At 39.7% G+C, this 14332-nt stretch overlaps 1 long non-coding RNA gene across 1 annotated transcript; it reads right to left on the reverse strand.

Annotated features, from left to right (window-relative positions):
* Positions 1-6433: 6433 nt before the first annotated feature.
* On the reverse strand, positions 6434-14048 carry LOC147914289 (uncharacterized). The gene is made up of 2 exons (XR_015555649.1): positions 9372-14048; positions 6434-7385 (listed from the first exon to the last, which is right to left on the reverse strand). It is a non-coding gene; the product is annotated as an uncharacterized LOC147914289 (long non-coding RNA).
* Positions 14049-14332: the final 284 nt, after the last annotated feature.

A 14332-nucleotide genomic window follows, 5' to 3' on the forward strand; every position in this document is an offset into this window, starting at 1 on the left:
AAGTGAGCCTCCTTGTGTTCTTCCTGATCTTACAGGAAAAGCTTTCCTTTTTGTACCATTGAGTATGATGTTAGCTGTGGATTTGTCATATACGGCCTTTATTATGTTGAGATATGTTCTCCTCTATACCCACTTTGTTGAGAGTTTTTACCATAAATGGATGTTGAATTTTGTCAAATACTTTTTCTGCATCTACTGAAATGATCATATGATTTTTATTCTTTATTTTGTTAATGTGGTATATCACATTGATTTATGGATATTGAGTCATCCTTGCATCCCTGCAATAAATCCCACTTGATCATGATGTATGATCCTTTTTATGTGGTGTTGAATTCAGTTTGCTAATATTTTGTTGAGGATTTTTGCATCTATGTTCATCAGGGATATTGGCCTATAATTTTCTTTTCTATAATATAACTTTTTCTGGTTTTGGTGTCAGAATAATGCTGGCCTCATAGAATGAGTTTGGGAGCAATCTTTCCTCTTGAATTTTTTGGAATAGTTTGAGGAGGATAGGTATTAACTTTTCTTTAAATATTTGGTAGAATTAACCTGTGAAGCTGTCTGGTCCTGGACTTTTGTTTATTTGGAGTCTTTTGATTACTGATTCAATTTTATTACTAGTAATCAGTTTGATCAGATTTTCTGCTTCTTCTTGATTCAGTTTTGGAAGATTGTATGTTTCTAGGAATTTATCCATTTCTTATAGGTTATCCAATTTTTTGGCATATGATTAATTGGTCATAGTAATCTCACATGATCCTTTGTATTTCTGTGGTGTCACTTATAACTTCTCCTTTTTCATTTCTGAGTTAATTTATTTGGGCCCTCTCTCTTTTTTTCTTGATGAGTCTGGCTAAAGGTTTATCAACTTTATCTTTTCAAAGAACCAGCTGTTAGTTTCATCAATCTTTTCTATTTTTTTTTAGTCTCTATTTCATTTATTTCTTCTCTTATCTTTATTATTTCATTCCTTCTACTAACTTTGGGCTTTGTTAGTTCTTCTTTTTCTAGTTCCTTTAGGTGTAAAATTAGATTGTTCATTTGAAATTTTTCTCATTTCTTTAGATAGGCCTGTATTGCTATGAACTTCCCTCTTAGAATTGCTTTTGCTGTGTCCCATAGATTTTGCACCTTTGTATTTTCATTTTCATTTGTCTCAAGGTATTTTTTTATTTTCTCTTTGATTTCTTTGTTGCCACACTGGCTGTTTAGTAGCATGTCATTTAGCCTCCATGTGTTTGTGTTTTTTTCAGTTTTCTTCTTGTAATTGATTTCTAGTTTCATATCATTATAGTCAGAAAAGCCACTTGATATGATTTCAATCATCTTAAATTTATTGAGACTTGTTTTGTGGCCTTATATGTGATCTATCCTGGAGAATATTCCATGTGTATTTGACAAGAATGTATATTCTGCTGCTTTTGGATAGCATGTTCTGTATACATCTATTAAGTCCATCTGGTCTAGTGTGTCATTTAAAGCTAATATTTCCTTATTGATCTTCTGTTTGGATGATCTATCCATTGGTGTAAGTGCAGTGTTAATGTCCCCTACTATTATTGTGTTGCTATCTATTTCTCTTTTTATGTCTGTTAATAGTTGCTTTATATATTTAGGTGCTCCCATGTTGGGTGCATACATATTTATAAGTGTTATATCCTCTTATTGGATCATTCCCTTTAACATTATATAATGCCCTTCTTTGTCTCTTGTTATGGTTTTTGTTTTAAAGTCCATATTGTCTGATGTAAGTATTGCTACCTCAGTTTTCTATTCATTTCCATTTGCATAGAATTTTTTCCATCCTTTCACTTTCAGTCTGTGAGTGCCTTTAGAGCTGAGGTGTGTCTCTTGTAGGCAGCACATATATGGATCTTGTTTTTTTTATCCATTCAGCCACCCTATGTCTTTTGATTGAAGCATTTAGTCCATTTACATTTAAAGTAATTATTGATAGGTGTGCACTTATTGCCATTTTGTTCATTGTTTTCTGAATGTCTTTGTAGTTTTCTGTTCCTTTCTTTTTCTCTGGCTCTCTTATCTTGTGATTTGACGACTTTCTTTAGTGTTATGTTTGGATTCCTGTCTCTTTATTTTATTATTTTTTTGTATCTATTATAGATTTTTGGTTTTTGGTTACCATGAGGTTCATATATAACAACCTATGTGTATAGCAGTCTATTTTAAGTTGATAGTCTCTTAAGTTCACACATATTCTAAAAGCCTACACTTTTACTCCTTTTCCCCATGTTTTATGTTTTTGATATCATATTTTACTATATTACCTCTTTTAATTTTGTGTATCCCTTAACTTCTCATTGTATATATAGATGATTTTACTACTTTTGTCTTCTAATCTTAATACTAGCTTTATAAATGTGGTTGAACCACTACCTTTACTATAGGTTTGCCTTTATCAATGAGCATTTTTTCTTTCATAATTTTCTAACTTCTATTTGTGGCCTTTTCTTTTCCACTTAAAGAAGTCTCTTTAACATTTCTTGTAAGGCTGGTTTAATGGTAATGAACTTCTTTAGTTTTTGCTTGTCTGGAAAACTCTTTATCTCTCCTTCTATTCTGAATGATAACCTTGCTGGGTAGAGTATTCTGGGTTGTAGGTTTTTTTCCTTTCAGTATTTTGAATATAGCATGCCACTCTCTTCTAGCCTGTAAGGTTTCTGCTAAAGATCAGCTGACAGTCTTATGGGAGTTCCCTTGTACATAGCTTGTTTTCTCCTGCTGCCTTTAAGATTCTTTCTTTATATTTAATTTTTGACATTTTAATTGTAGTGTGTCTTAGTGTGGATCTCTTTGGATTCCTCTTATTTAGGACTTTATGTGCTTCCTGGACCTGGATATCTGTTTCCTTCCCCAAGGTAGGGAAGTTTCCAGTTATTATTTCTTCAAATAAGTTGTCTGCTCCTTTCTCTCTCTCTTCTCTTTCTGAGACACCTATAATGCAAACGTTAGATTGCTTGATGTTGTCCCAGAGGTCCCTTACACTATCTTCATGTTTTTAAATTCCTTTTTCTTTTTTCTGTTCAGCTTGGGTGATTTCCTCTACTCTGTCATCCAGATCGCTGATCTGTTCTTCTGTATCATCTAATCTGCTTTGATTTCCTCTAGTGATTTTTTTATTTCTGTTATTGTAGTCTTCAGCTCTGATTCATTCTGTTTTATATTTTCTAATTCTTTGGTGAATTTATCACTGTGTTCATCCATTCTTCTCCCAAGTTCAGTGAGCCTCCTTATGATCATTACTTTGAATTCTTTATCAGGTAGATTGTTTATCTCTGTTTTTGCTTAATTCTTTTTCTGAGGATTTGTCTCATTCTTTCATTTGGAACATATTCCTTTGTCTCTTCATTTTGCCTAATTCTCTGTGTTTATTTCTATGTATCAGGTAGATCAGCTATGTTTCCCAATCTTGGAAAAGTGGTCTTATACTGGAGATGTCCTGTGGGGTCCAGCAGCATGCTCCCCTCTGGTCACCGGTGCCAGATGCTCGAGGCGTATCCCCTGTGTGGGCTGAGTGTGCCTTTCTGTTGTGGCAGGGCCACAACTGCTGCAAGCGTGCTGGTAGCCTGGGCTTGCCCAGGCCAGCTGGTTGCAAGGACCAGCCACACGTGGCTGCAACAGATGTGCTATTGAGTGGGGAAGGACCTTGGTGTGGCTGGTTATGAGGCCTGGCAGTGCATGACAAGCAGGCTAGAGGGAGAATTCCAAAGTGGTACCTGCCAGCTCCAGCACCAGCACAGATAAATGAGGTCACAAAAATGGCTTCTTCCAGTGTCTCAGTCCCTGAGGGGAGTCCCAGCTGCCTCCTGCCTCTCCAGGATGTGCTCCAAGCTTAGTAAGTGGATCTCGTTCACTTATGGACTATGTGTTTTTCTATCTGGTGTTTTTGCACTGATTTCCAGGTCAAGTGAGTCTGCGCATTAGCTCTTCAAGAGCAGGTTTTCCTTTCCCTGTAGTTCTATAGTTTTCCCAAGTGTATTCCCTGTTGTTTTTCAAAGCCAGGTGTATTGGGGTCTTGTCTCTCCTGTGCTGGATCCAGGGCTGGGATGCTTAATGTAGAGCTCGAATCCCTTGCTTCTCTGGGAAAAGCTCTGTACCTTTGAGATTTCTCCCGACAATGAAATGCCATAGCTAGGGTGTGGTTTTTTCCCTAGTGGGACCATATCTCTGCCTCTTGCACCCCTCTTGGTGTTGCCCCTTGTTGTGGAGGCTCTTTTGATCCGTTTTCTAGATCTCCCTCAGAGGAAATTATTCCACATGTAGTTGTACATCTGTTTTGTCTATGGGAGGAGGTGAGCTCAGGATTCTCCTATGCTTCCATCTTTCAAACTCTCCTCAGGAGAATTCTCTAATAAGAAAAAAGAAGCAGGTGCCTAAGAGACCTGTTCTTCCTATTATGCAATGCTTGGAGGTGATAGAGACCCCTGTTCTGTTGTTCTGGGTAGACCTGTGATGAACTGAGCCCAGGATATGTAGAGCTTGAGCCTTTATATCAGAAAAATAGTAGGGGAGAGAAGCACAGCCAGTATCCCCAAGAAGTCTGTAGTAAAATCATTCAGTGGTTTATGGACAATGATAATATGTGTTAAAATAGTGAGAATGACACTTAGCATCTACAGAACTGATGTCTATGTCTAACTCTGCCACTAACTGTGTAACCATAGGCAAGAAACTTCATCCTTCCCCCCATCCCCCGCCGGTTCTCCATGTCCCTCAATTATCAAATGAGAGGATTGGGCAATGTGATCACTCCCTTGCTTTGTGGCTACAGAATAGCATCATTCTTGGATCATCTGGAACCAGCCAACTTATCATGGCCAACTGTCATGGCAATGAAGTTGAGTAAACATATTCTCCGCTGGCCCACATGGCTGTCTCCTCATCATACTCAGCCTCCAGCAACTGGGGAATTTGAACATGGGAATACAAATTCTTTTCTTTCAATATGAAATAGAGGCCAGAGAAAAAAGGATACAGCTCTAAGCTTAATTTCACTTCCAGATAACTGGTAGACCAGTGTTGTAGGTGAATGCATTGGCTTTAAAAGGGGAAAAAGTCAAAAGAACATCTTATTCCTCATTAGGTATAAAATGAAAATATCTCTATCCCCTCCAGAATGCAAGAGCATTTGGTTTCTTAAAGCTGCTTTAAAAGAAATATATTCATTTTGGGGATACTTAAGCTTACTGCTTTTCATAAAACTGCTACTTCTTAGGACTCTAGCTAAAACCTCTAATCTGCTGAACCAATTCATTTAGCAAACATTTTGAGCACTTGCTATGCACCTGACGTAGTTAAGCAATGGGAGTACAAAGCTATATAATGCATAATCCATTTTATTTAAAAGCTCAAATTTATTAATTTAGTTCACTACTATATTTGAAGCACCTATTACGTGCTAGAAATGGAGCTAGTCACTAGAGAAGCAAGAACAAGACACAGTCTCTACCTTCAGGAAGCTCCTAGGCTAGTGGTGGAGAAGATCAACAAAAATGGGCTATTCTGATATTGTACAGAGAGAGATTTATATGAAGGGAACTGAAAGTAAGGAGCGGTCAATGCTATGTGGAGGCGTCAGGAGAGGCTGTCAGAGGTGTTGACTCTTCAACAAAGGTCTGAAGGAACCAGATAGATGAGGAGTTGGTTGGGAGAAAATTGGTAAGGAGAATTCTAAGTAAGCAGACAGAAATATGAAAAGGCAATCTGTTTCCTTGTTAAGGATTACAAAGACCAAACTTAGAAACAGGGAAAAAGGAAGAAATTATCTGCCTAAAATGTCTTTCTTTCCCTCTTCCCATGGATGTAAAGACCATTCAACCAGCCCCCAAGTGGATGAGAAAACTCAATTCATAATCATGAAATGTTGGTGCAGTCAGCTGTCTTCTACCACTAAGAAGGAGAGAGCAAAGACTGTATTCTGGGGCTTTGGCATCTCTCTGGTCTGGATTTAAATGCAGCTTGGCCACTTCTTTGCCCAGGATCTCGAGCAAGCTACTTAACCTCATCTGTAAAATGAGATTAGTAAGAAGATTCTCCTAAAATTGTTGGGAGAATTAAATAAGAAAATGACTATAAAAGGATATACTACATGATCAATAAATACTACAGTTATTGCAAATTTTCTTTCAATCTCTTATAATGAGTAACTTTTTGGTCCCAAAGACAAATGTTTGTAGTTATTAAGTGTGTTGAGTAATCATTTCTGAATTGCACAGGCTTAATCTTTACACCAGCGTGCTGAATATGGAGCCAGTCTTATTCATTCAAAATATTCAAACATTCATTTGTAACACAAATCCTGGTCTAAATTCCTGGGTAATTTCATTTTTATTTTATTTAAAGTGTCACCAAAATGAGGAACACTGACATCAATTTGTCCTTTCCAAGTGGTAGTACTTGTAAGCAGATATTCTTGTGTACAAATCCCATTTTTATTATAAAGTCCTGGCAGTGTTCAAAAAATGATTCTGTGTGACTTTGTGATTTTAGACTTGATGGAATAATGCATGTACTTGATTTTTTTTTTTTTTTAAGATTCTCCCTCAGCTAATATCTGTTGCCAATCTTCCTCTTCTTTTTCCCTCCCCAAAGTCCCAGTGCATGGTTGTATATCCTAGTTGTAAGTTGTTCTAGTTCTTCTATGTGAGCTGCTGCCACAGCACGGCAACTGACAGACAAGTAGTGTGGTTCCACACCCAGGAACCAAACCTGACCCACTGAAGCTGTGAGTGCTGAACTTTAACCACTAGGCCATCAGGGCTGGCCCTTGATTTTTTAATTCCTCATCTATCACTTACTAGCTGAGTGACATCAAGCAAATTACTTCACTTCTCTATGCTTCCTTTTACACATTTAGCATTGATAATTAAACATTGTTGCTGTGACAGTTAAGTGAGTTAATATATGCAATGCACTAAGGATAGTGCTTGACACATATCAAATTCACAATAAAAGTTAGAACTAGTATTACAAAAATGTTAGACAATCAAATTGTTGTAAACTAATTAATAAAGAAGACTATAATGATTATTGACTATGAAACTTTCTATATTAGTTATCAATTGTTGTATAATAAGTCACCCCAAAACTTTGTGGCTTGAAACAAAAATAATCATTGATTATCTCTTATGTGGGCCAGGAATTTGGGAGCATCTCAGCTGAGAAGTTCTGTCTCGGGGTCTCTCATGAAGTCTCAGTCAGCTGGTGGCTGACTCTGGGGTCATCTCAAATAGGTGTGGCTGGAGCAGTGGGGCTCCCTGGACAACTCTTTGTTTCTACGTGGCCTCTCCATGAGGTCTCACAAGCTTAGCAGCTTCAGGTGGTCAGACTTCTCACACAATGGTTCAGGGTTCCCAAGTCTCCTATTGAGAAAGAGAGAGAACGAGCCAGGTGAAAGCCCTATCACCTTTCCTAACCCAGCCTCAGAGGTCATGTAGCATCACTTCCACCACACCCATTGTGGTGACAACCCTCTCAAATCAAGGGGAGGAAACATGGTCCCAACTTTCAGTGGGAGGAATGATTATCACACCTATAAGAAAAGCATGTGGAATAGGAGATATATAGATAGATGATTGATAGAGAGAGAGAGAGAGAGATCGATCGATAGATCTATGAAATTACAAATCTGCCACCTTTTTCTCATTGACATTCCAGACCCCTCTCCTGGCACCAGCACAACCTCATTCGTTGACTTGGAAAAGACGGAGCCTTTTGAGTCTAGGGGCTTGTAATTCCTTGAAATGAGACAGCACGAGGTGGTAGACTCTAGAGACAGTCTGCCTATAATTAAATCCCGGTTTGGACAAGTTACGGAATCTCTTTGTGCCTCAGTTTTCTCACATGTGAAATGAGGGTAACAATGGTACTCATCTCAAAGAGTAGCTGAAGGATGAAAGATGTCAATATATGCCATTGCTTAGAACAGTACCTGGTAGGCTGTAAGCCCTCAAATAGGTAAGGCCAGCTAGTATTATTATTATAGCTGCTATTATTATTATTATCAATTATCATCACCATCACTCCTTAGGTTGCGTTCAAATGAGTCTCCTTGAGAAGACAGGTGACGGAGGAGTATTTGCTTGAGTTCCCACAGAAGCGGTGTCTGAAGTGGGCTCAGGTGTAATTTATTTGTTAGGCAATTCCACGAAGCAGGAGCAAGGGAGCAGAGAGCACGAGACGGGGCAGACAGAAAAGCCAATAAAACGCGCATTATTGAGCTGTTACTGTGATGGCAACTGTGAACCAGGGACATAGAACAAGCCTCTGAAGTTTCCCTCTGCTGGAAACTGGAACATTTATGCACCAACTCCTATTGGTGATTGAGGGTTGGCTGAGGGTCATTAACTCCATGTCCACACTGCACCTAAGGGCTGAACAATCTTTTCCAACTTCAGAAAAAACCCTGAAGCAGAAAAATAAAGATCTGAGGTGGGACTCTGGCATCAGGCACCAAACTTCCCTCCATAAATGTGCCAGAGGGGAGTGAACACGTAAAGTGTCTGCCACAAGAGATGTCCCAGCGAAGCCCAAAACCTGGGCACAGTAGCTGCCATCCACACAGCCTTGAGGGACTATGGGCTGCTGGAGATACCAGCAGTGTGCCATGCTGAACATGAGTGGATCCTGGACTCAGAGCTAGGCAGATATGGCCCTGCCTTCCATAGCCCTAAGGGCGTGAGTGTGGCGATGGTCAGTATTTCCTTCTGAATGTGCCTTAATACACCTAAGAGCCAAACGTAGGTGCCAGGAGGACAGGATCTTTGCTTTGTTTGCTGATGAATACTACCATGTGCCTAGAACAGTTCCTGACACACAGTGTGCCCTCAATAAACATTTGTTAAATGAATGAAGAACTGAAGGAATGAAAGAATGAACCTTCAAAGGCCCAATATAAATCTCCAGTAGTTATACAGAGCCTCCCTGTTCCTCTCTCCATACCTGAAGAAAGAAGGGTCTACTGTCACAGCCTGAAGAAAAGTAAGAACCATTTAAAGAGTGCCTGAAAAGTAACTCATTAAAAAAAAAAGTAACTCAAAAAAAAAAAAAAAATTCCAAGGCTCAAATGGCAACCTGTCCCTCTGAGCAGAGCAATCAGGGCTGAGGTTGTCTCTGTGGCCATGGAAGGACTGCCTTCACTCCGGGGAGTCCGTGGCAGTAGACAAGGTTCAGGGATAGTTGAATACCCGGCCCAGCCTTACTTGCAGCGTTGGGTTCTTTCTGGAGTCACCGAGGAGAGCTCTGAAGGCCAATTTGCAGGCTGCTGCTTGGGGTCTGGTGTGAGACTTTTCTGCCAGAAGCAAAGCTGAGAAATAATTTGGATCCCAACTTGTCTGATCCCACCCTACCTCTCCATCTACTGCGATGTCCGCTGTGCACAGAGGGGCCTGAGAAGCCTGCTAATGAGTCCAGCTCTGCTTCGGGGGTCATTGTGCTCTCTCCACTGAGCTGTCAGCTGGTGGTTCTCTGAGGCTCCGAGGAGCAGGGCCACAGCACCATTAAAAGGAGGCAAGAATAAAGGTCATTGGTTACTGTGTGCATGTGCAGGGGGAGCAGAGAGATCCCCGAGTCTCCAAATGTAGGAAAGGAATGAAATGAATCCTGCGATCAATGACAAGTGTAGCCAGACGTGATATTGGCCAATTATATGCAAGTCACGCACAACATAATGTCAACCACACATTTCCAGCGCTTGGGAGAGATCAAACCCATAGGCAGATCCAGGCACAGAGAAAAAATACCCACACGCAGAGAAGGGAATATTCTACCCACTCGAAGCTGACATTTGTGTCAGCCCTAGAACAATTGAGGCTGAGGGGTGTTGGAAAAAAACCAGTGGAACACTTGCAGGTGTTTTTAAAGTCCCTTCCCCATTTTGAAACAGAGCAGAAGAAATTTTGCTAAGTGGGGTAAAAAAAGGCAGAGTAAGAACTGGAGACCCAATGTGACAATCTTAGCCACAGGAAAACTCAAGTTTTACAAACTGAATTAGAAATTTCCAGAAAAGTAGGAAATCCAGGAAGATTTACACAACACCTCTGACACCTCCCAGAAACGAGAGTGCAAATTGAGTGTACCACACGATGTTAGTCCTCCCTAATTTACTGCAAAAATCCCTCACCTAAATTATTTTGGGAAAACGACGTTTCTAGGATTTGTTTTCATGGACAAAATGGCCTGGGAGTAATCCAAAATGGCAGATTTGCTCAAGCAATATATACTTGATTTGGACAAAATTTTGAACTGACAAACGAATATGGATATGTTGGATGCTGAGAATTTGTTTCTTGGGGGAAAAAAGCTAACTGAAACCCAAGTGTGAAAAGGTCTGAAGGTGCATCCTAACCTACTCCCTTCACATCATCCATGACTAGGAACAATTGCTGTCTCTCAATCCTTCTCTGCCTCAGCAGCTTCCAAACTCATGTGAGCAGTGGAATCCTTTTTTCAAATGAAAGTCGACATAGAACAAGGTCAAGCAGAGTGGTCCTGGGGAAGTGGGTAAGGGCTGTGATTCTGTGGGTACCCCCAGCTCTCCCTCTACCACCACCCCCTGGGAGCCCCTCACACATGTTCTGGGTATGCCATGGAACACAGTTTGAGTGTCTCTGCACAAACACACAAAAGTAGGCACTGTGGAGGGAAAAATATTGTTTGTTTTACATTTTTCTCAAACCTATTTTTATAAAAATAACAATATGTCTCTTTCAAGATAAAAATCATTCATGTCTATTAGGAAATAAAAGAGTCTTTGAATTTTAAAAGTGTATGTGAATTTTACAGGAAATCAGACTTAGCTAATATTATCAAAAGCCAACATCTCTAGTGAAAGCATAAACCATAGAAATATACACATTTGAGTATCCATAGTGACTCCTCAAGGTAGATGTAGTAATCATTCTTTCTACTGCAGACACGAACCTGTGTTAAGCCTTTATTCATGAGATAAGTGGGTTGGTAGGCAAATCTATAGAGTCATTGAAGTTTGAAAGAGGAAAGAGACTTAAAGCTGCAATTTCACTATTTGGTGTTAGTAGATAAGAAGATGAAGGTGAGAGAGATTAGGAGATAAGTCAAAGGATAGGCACTAGTTAGAGTTACCAGAGACTGATCAAACCAGACCCAGAGAGTAACTAATTGGGACCCTGTCTGACTCTGCACCCCTGCAGGTGGAGACTGAGCCTTACTTGTTCTTGAATCCCCATTGCATTTCTTGCAAGATCAGCAATCCCAGCTTGCTTTATTCAGAACTTACGGAGTTTACATAATCCACTGCAGGTGGATTTTTCTCTGGAAGGGGTGCCACCATGTGGCAATCACTTTGTTCATATTTTTGAATCTCTTATATGAATTCAGAACCATTCACTCATTTATTGGTAGAGGAAAGAGATGTCAGTCTAGTTACCTATAAGTAATTAATCAACCTAGAGGACAATTCATAGTCTATCGATCAACTATTTTGTGTGAACTTAAGAGAAAGATTTAACATAATGGGCAAGAAGAGTACTAGGGTTGAAGTCCTGGGGGCCTGGGCTCAAATTCCAGCTCTGTCATTCACTCTGTATTGCACCATGGATCCCAGGAAGACACCTTAACTGCTCTGAGCCTGTTTCCTTACCTATAAAATTCAAGGGTGGATGAATATCTATCTCACAGGTTTACGAAGGTTTTATGAAGAATAAATTTAAAGTAAATGTAAAGCTCTCTTGCATATAGCCCATAACATATTAGGAGTTCAACAAATTGTTGAACTCCTGTCATGACTAATAAGAATAAACATTCTTTTCCTGTAATCAGTACTGGGGAGAAATGACTTCTAAGAGTATAGAAGAGACAAGACCAAGAAAGAGCTAGTAAAACAGAGCAGCAAGCTAAGATCCTTTAGAGGAGATAATGCCTTCTCCAAAATATGCTTCAGCATATGCTCATACATGATTCCACGGCCATGGAGGATGTATGTCATGTGGTGTGGCTACCTAGCATGTTTTGAGCAGCCTTTCTATGTTTGGAGAATTTCCCACTGTCAGGGAGGGGGAAATCCCCCTCACTACCCTTCTTGAGTTCTGGACTAACAATAAAATCAACATAAGAGTAGATTAGCAGGAGAAAAAACAATTTAATATGCAGCACAGGAGATCATAAAAATTGATGCCCAGAGAATGAACAAAGCAGGCAGTTTATATATCTTTTTACACAAACAAAAAACAACAAATTTGTGAGGATTTGATAGGACAAGGAAACTTAAGTTTGGGTATGTAATTAGTGAGGAATTGAGCAGAATTTAGGCTTGAGGAAGTAAATTAGTAAAAGCAACAAGGTTTGTTTATACAGCCTTCTTAGCCCTAAATTCCCTAGCTCTGGTGATAAGGATGTCTCTATCTCCTGGTGCAGGTAGGGTAATTTTACATGGGAGATTTATTTCCTGCTTTCAAAGGGAACGGAAAGAGAAGGGTCAAAATTTCAAGTAGAATAAGTAACTTTAATTCAAAATAATCAATATGCCATTGTGGGATATTTGGGAGTGGCCTGCCCTGGGCCCCAACACTACATTATAAGTCTGCCTCCCTCAGGTAGAAGCCAGAATTCACTTATTTACTTTTTCAGACACCCTTGTAACTATGACATGGACATGTGACCTCAACTCCACCAATCACATATCCCCAACTTGGATTTGGGAGAGAAAGTAGTTGCCATATGGAATCCATTTCCTGGTTATAGTGACAAAGTGTAGCAGAGAGAACTCATATTTCACATGGAGCAGTGGCTGAGGTCAGGAAATAGCACCCTGCACAGAGCACCTGTGGTGAAATCTGTAAAACTGGTGCCTGGTGGTAGCAGCACTTGGGTCTCGCCTAGAGTGATCAGTGGTACCATTTAAGCATCATTCGTGCTGCTTAGGGGGCTCCATATCTAATTCTCTTGTCCTCTATAATGCTGTGAGCTCTCTAATACCTTGGAATACATTTATTTTATTACTTAACTAGTAGAGCAGATTCTGTTATTTGCAACCAAGAATGTTGTCAATTGCCTGCCCTCAAGACCACCATTGCATCACAGTCTGGAAATGTGCACTCAGTAAATACTTGCAGGGTAAATGAATGCTCATGAAAATAAATCACCAAAAGAAAAAAAAAAGAGTTTAATATGTTCTGAAAATAGAACAAAATGTGTTCAACCCAAAATTGGGTTTAAAAGTTATGACGCATTATAAAAAGCTTTTCATTTTAGAAAATGGTTAATGCAAAATTTTTGGAAGGAAAAGAATAAACATTGGCCATGACAGACTTTGTGCTTTGCATTTAATGTGCATTATCTCACCAAATTAACCTCAGTATGTGGAATTTGATGAATCGAGTACCACCTTCTTTTTGGTCTTAGTCATGACACATGCATTAGGTGCCATGGTCACAAACTAGAAGGCATTAGCTACCATCTGTAGCCTATGCTCTAAGTCACAAGATAAAGATATAAACAGTGTGGCAGCGGGAAAGAGTTTCTGATTATTTATGAGCACAACAGAATGAAATAATGCATTGACTTCTAGCTAGTAATTATTGTTGTTTAAAAACAACCAGTCATTCATTTATTCATTATTTTTATTCAAAAGACACTTATTTATTCAGGGACAACCATGTACCTGACACTATGCTAGGTGCCAGAAATAGCTGCCAGTTAATAATATATCACTTGCCACTGGTTTGAGTAAACTCAGCTCTTCAGGTGTTCTTGCTGAACCTGCTTAATGGGCATGCAACATCAGTGTCAACTAAAATCTTCCAGCCCCTTAAGAGCTCAATAAGATTGACTCAAACCCTCTTTGCATGCTCTGGCAAGTTCCAAATTCCTCACTCCTCCAAAAAAAGATGTAAATGTCTGAAATTCTGTTATTCTAGTTCCTTCTGGCTACTAATTCCAGCCTCCCACAAATTATACACCTTCCATTAGACACCTGGTGACTTTTTTTTTTTTTGGTAAGAGTTTCCTACACATAGAGGTAAGAATTCTTTTTTTTTTTTTTGAGGAAGAGTGACCCTGAGCTAACATCTGTTGCCAATCTTCCTCCTTTTTTCCTTTTTTCTCCCCAAAGCCCCAGTAGATAGTTGTATGTCATAGTTGTACATCCTTCTAGTTGCTCTATGTGGGACGCTGCCTCGGCATGGCTTGATGAGCGGTGCATATGTCCGCACCCAGGATCACAACCAGCAAACCTCGGGCCGCCGAAGCGGAGCACACAAACTTAACTGCTATGCCACCGGGCCAGTCCAGCTGGGGCATGATCCCAGTTCTACCCCTTATAATCCATGCAAAC

Source organism: Ceratotherium simum, chromosome 21 (genome assembly GCF_057802395.1).
Source record: "Ceratotherium simum simum isolate JZ-2026a chromosome 21, ASM5780239v1, whole genome shotgun sequence".
In the NCBI taxonomy this organism is placed as follows: Eukaryota; Metazoa; Chordata; class Mammalia; order Perissodactyla; family Rhinocerotidae; genus Ceratotherium; species Ceratotherium simum.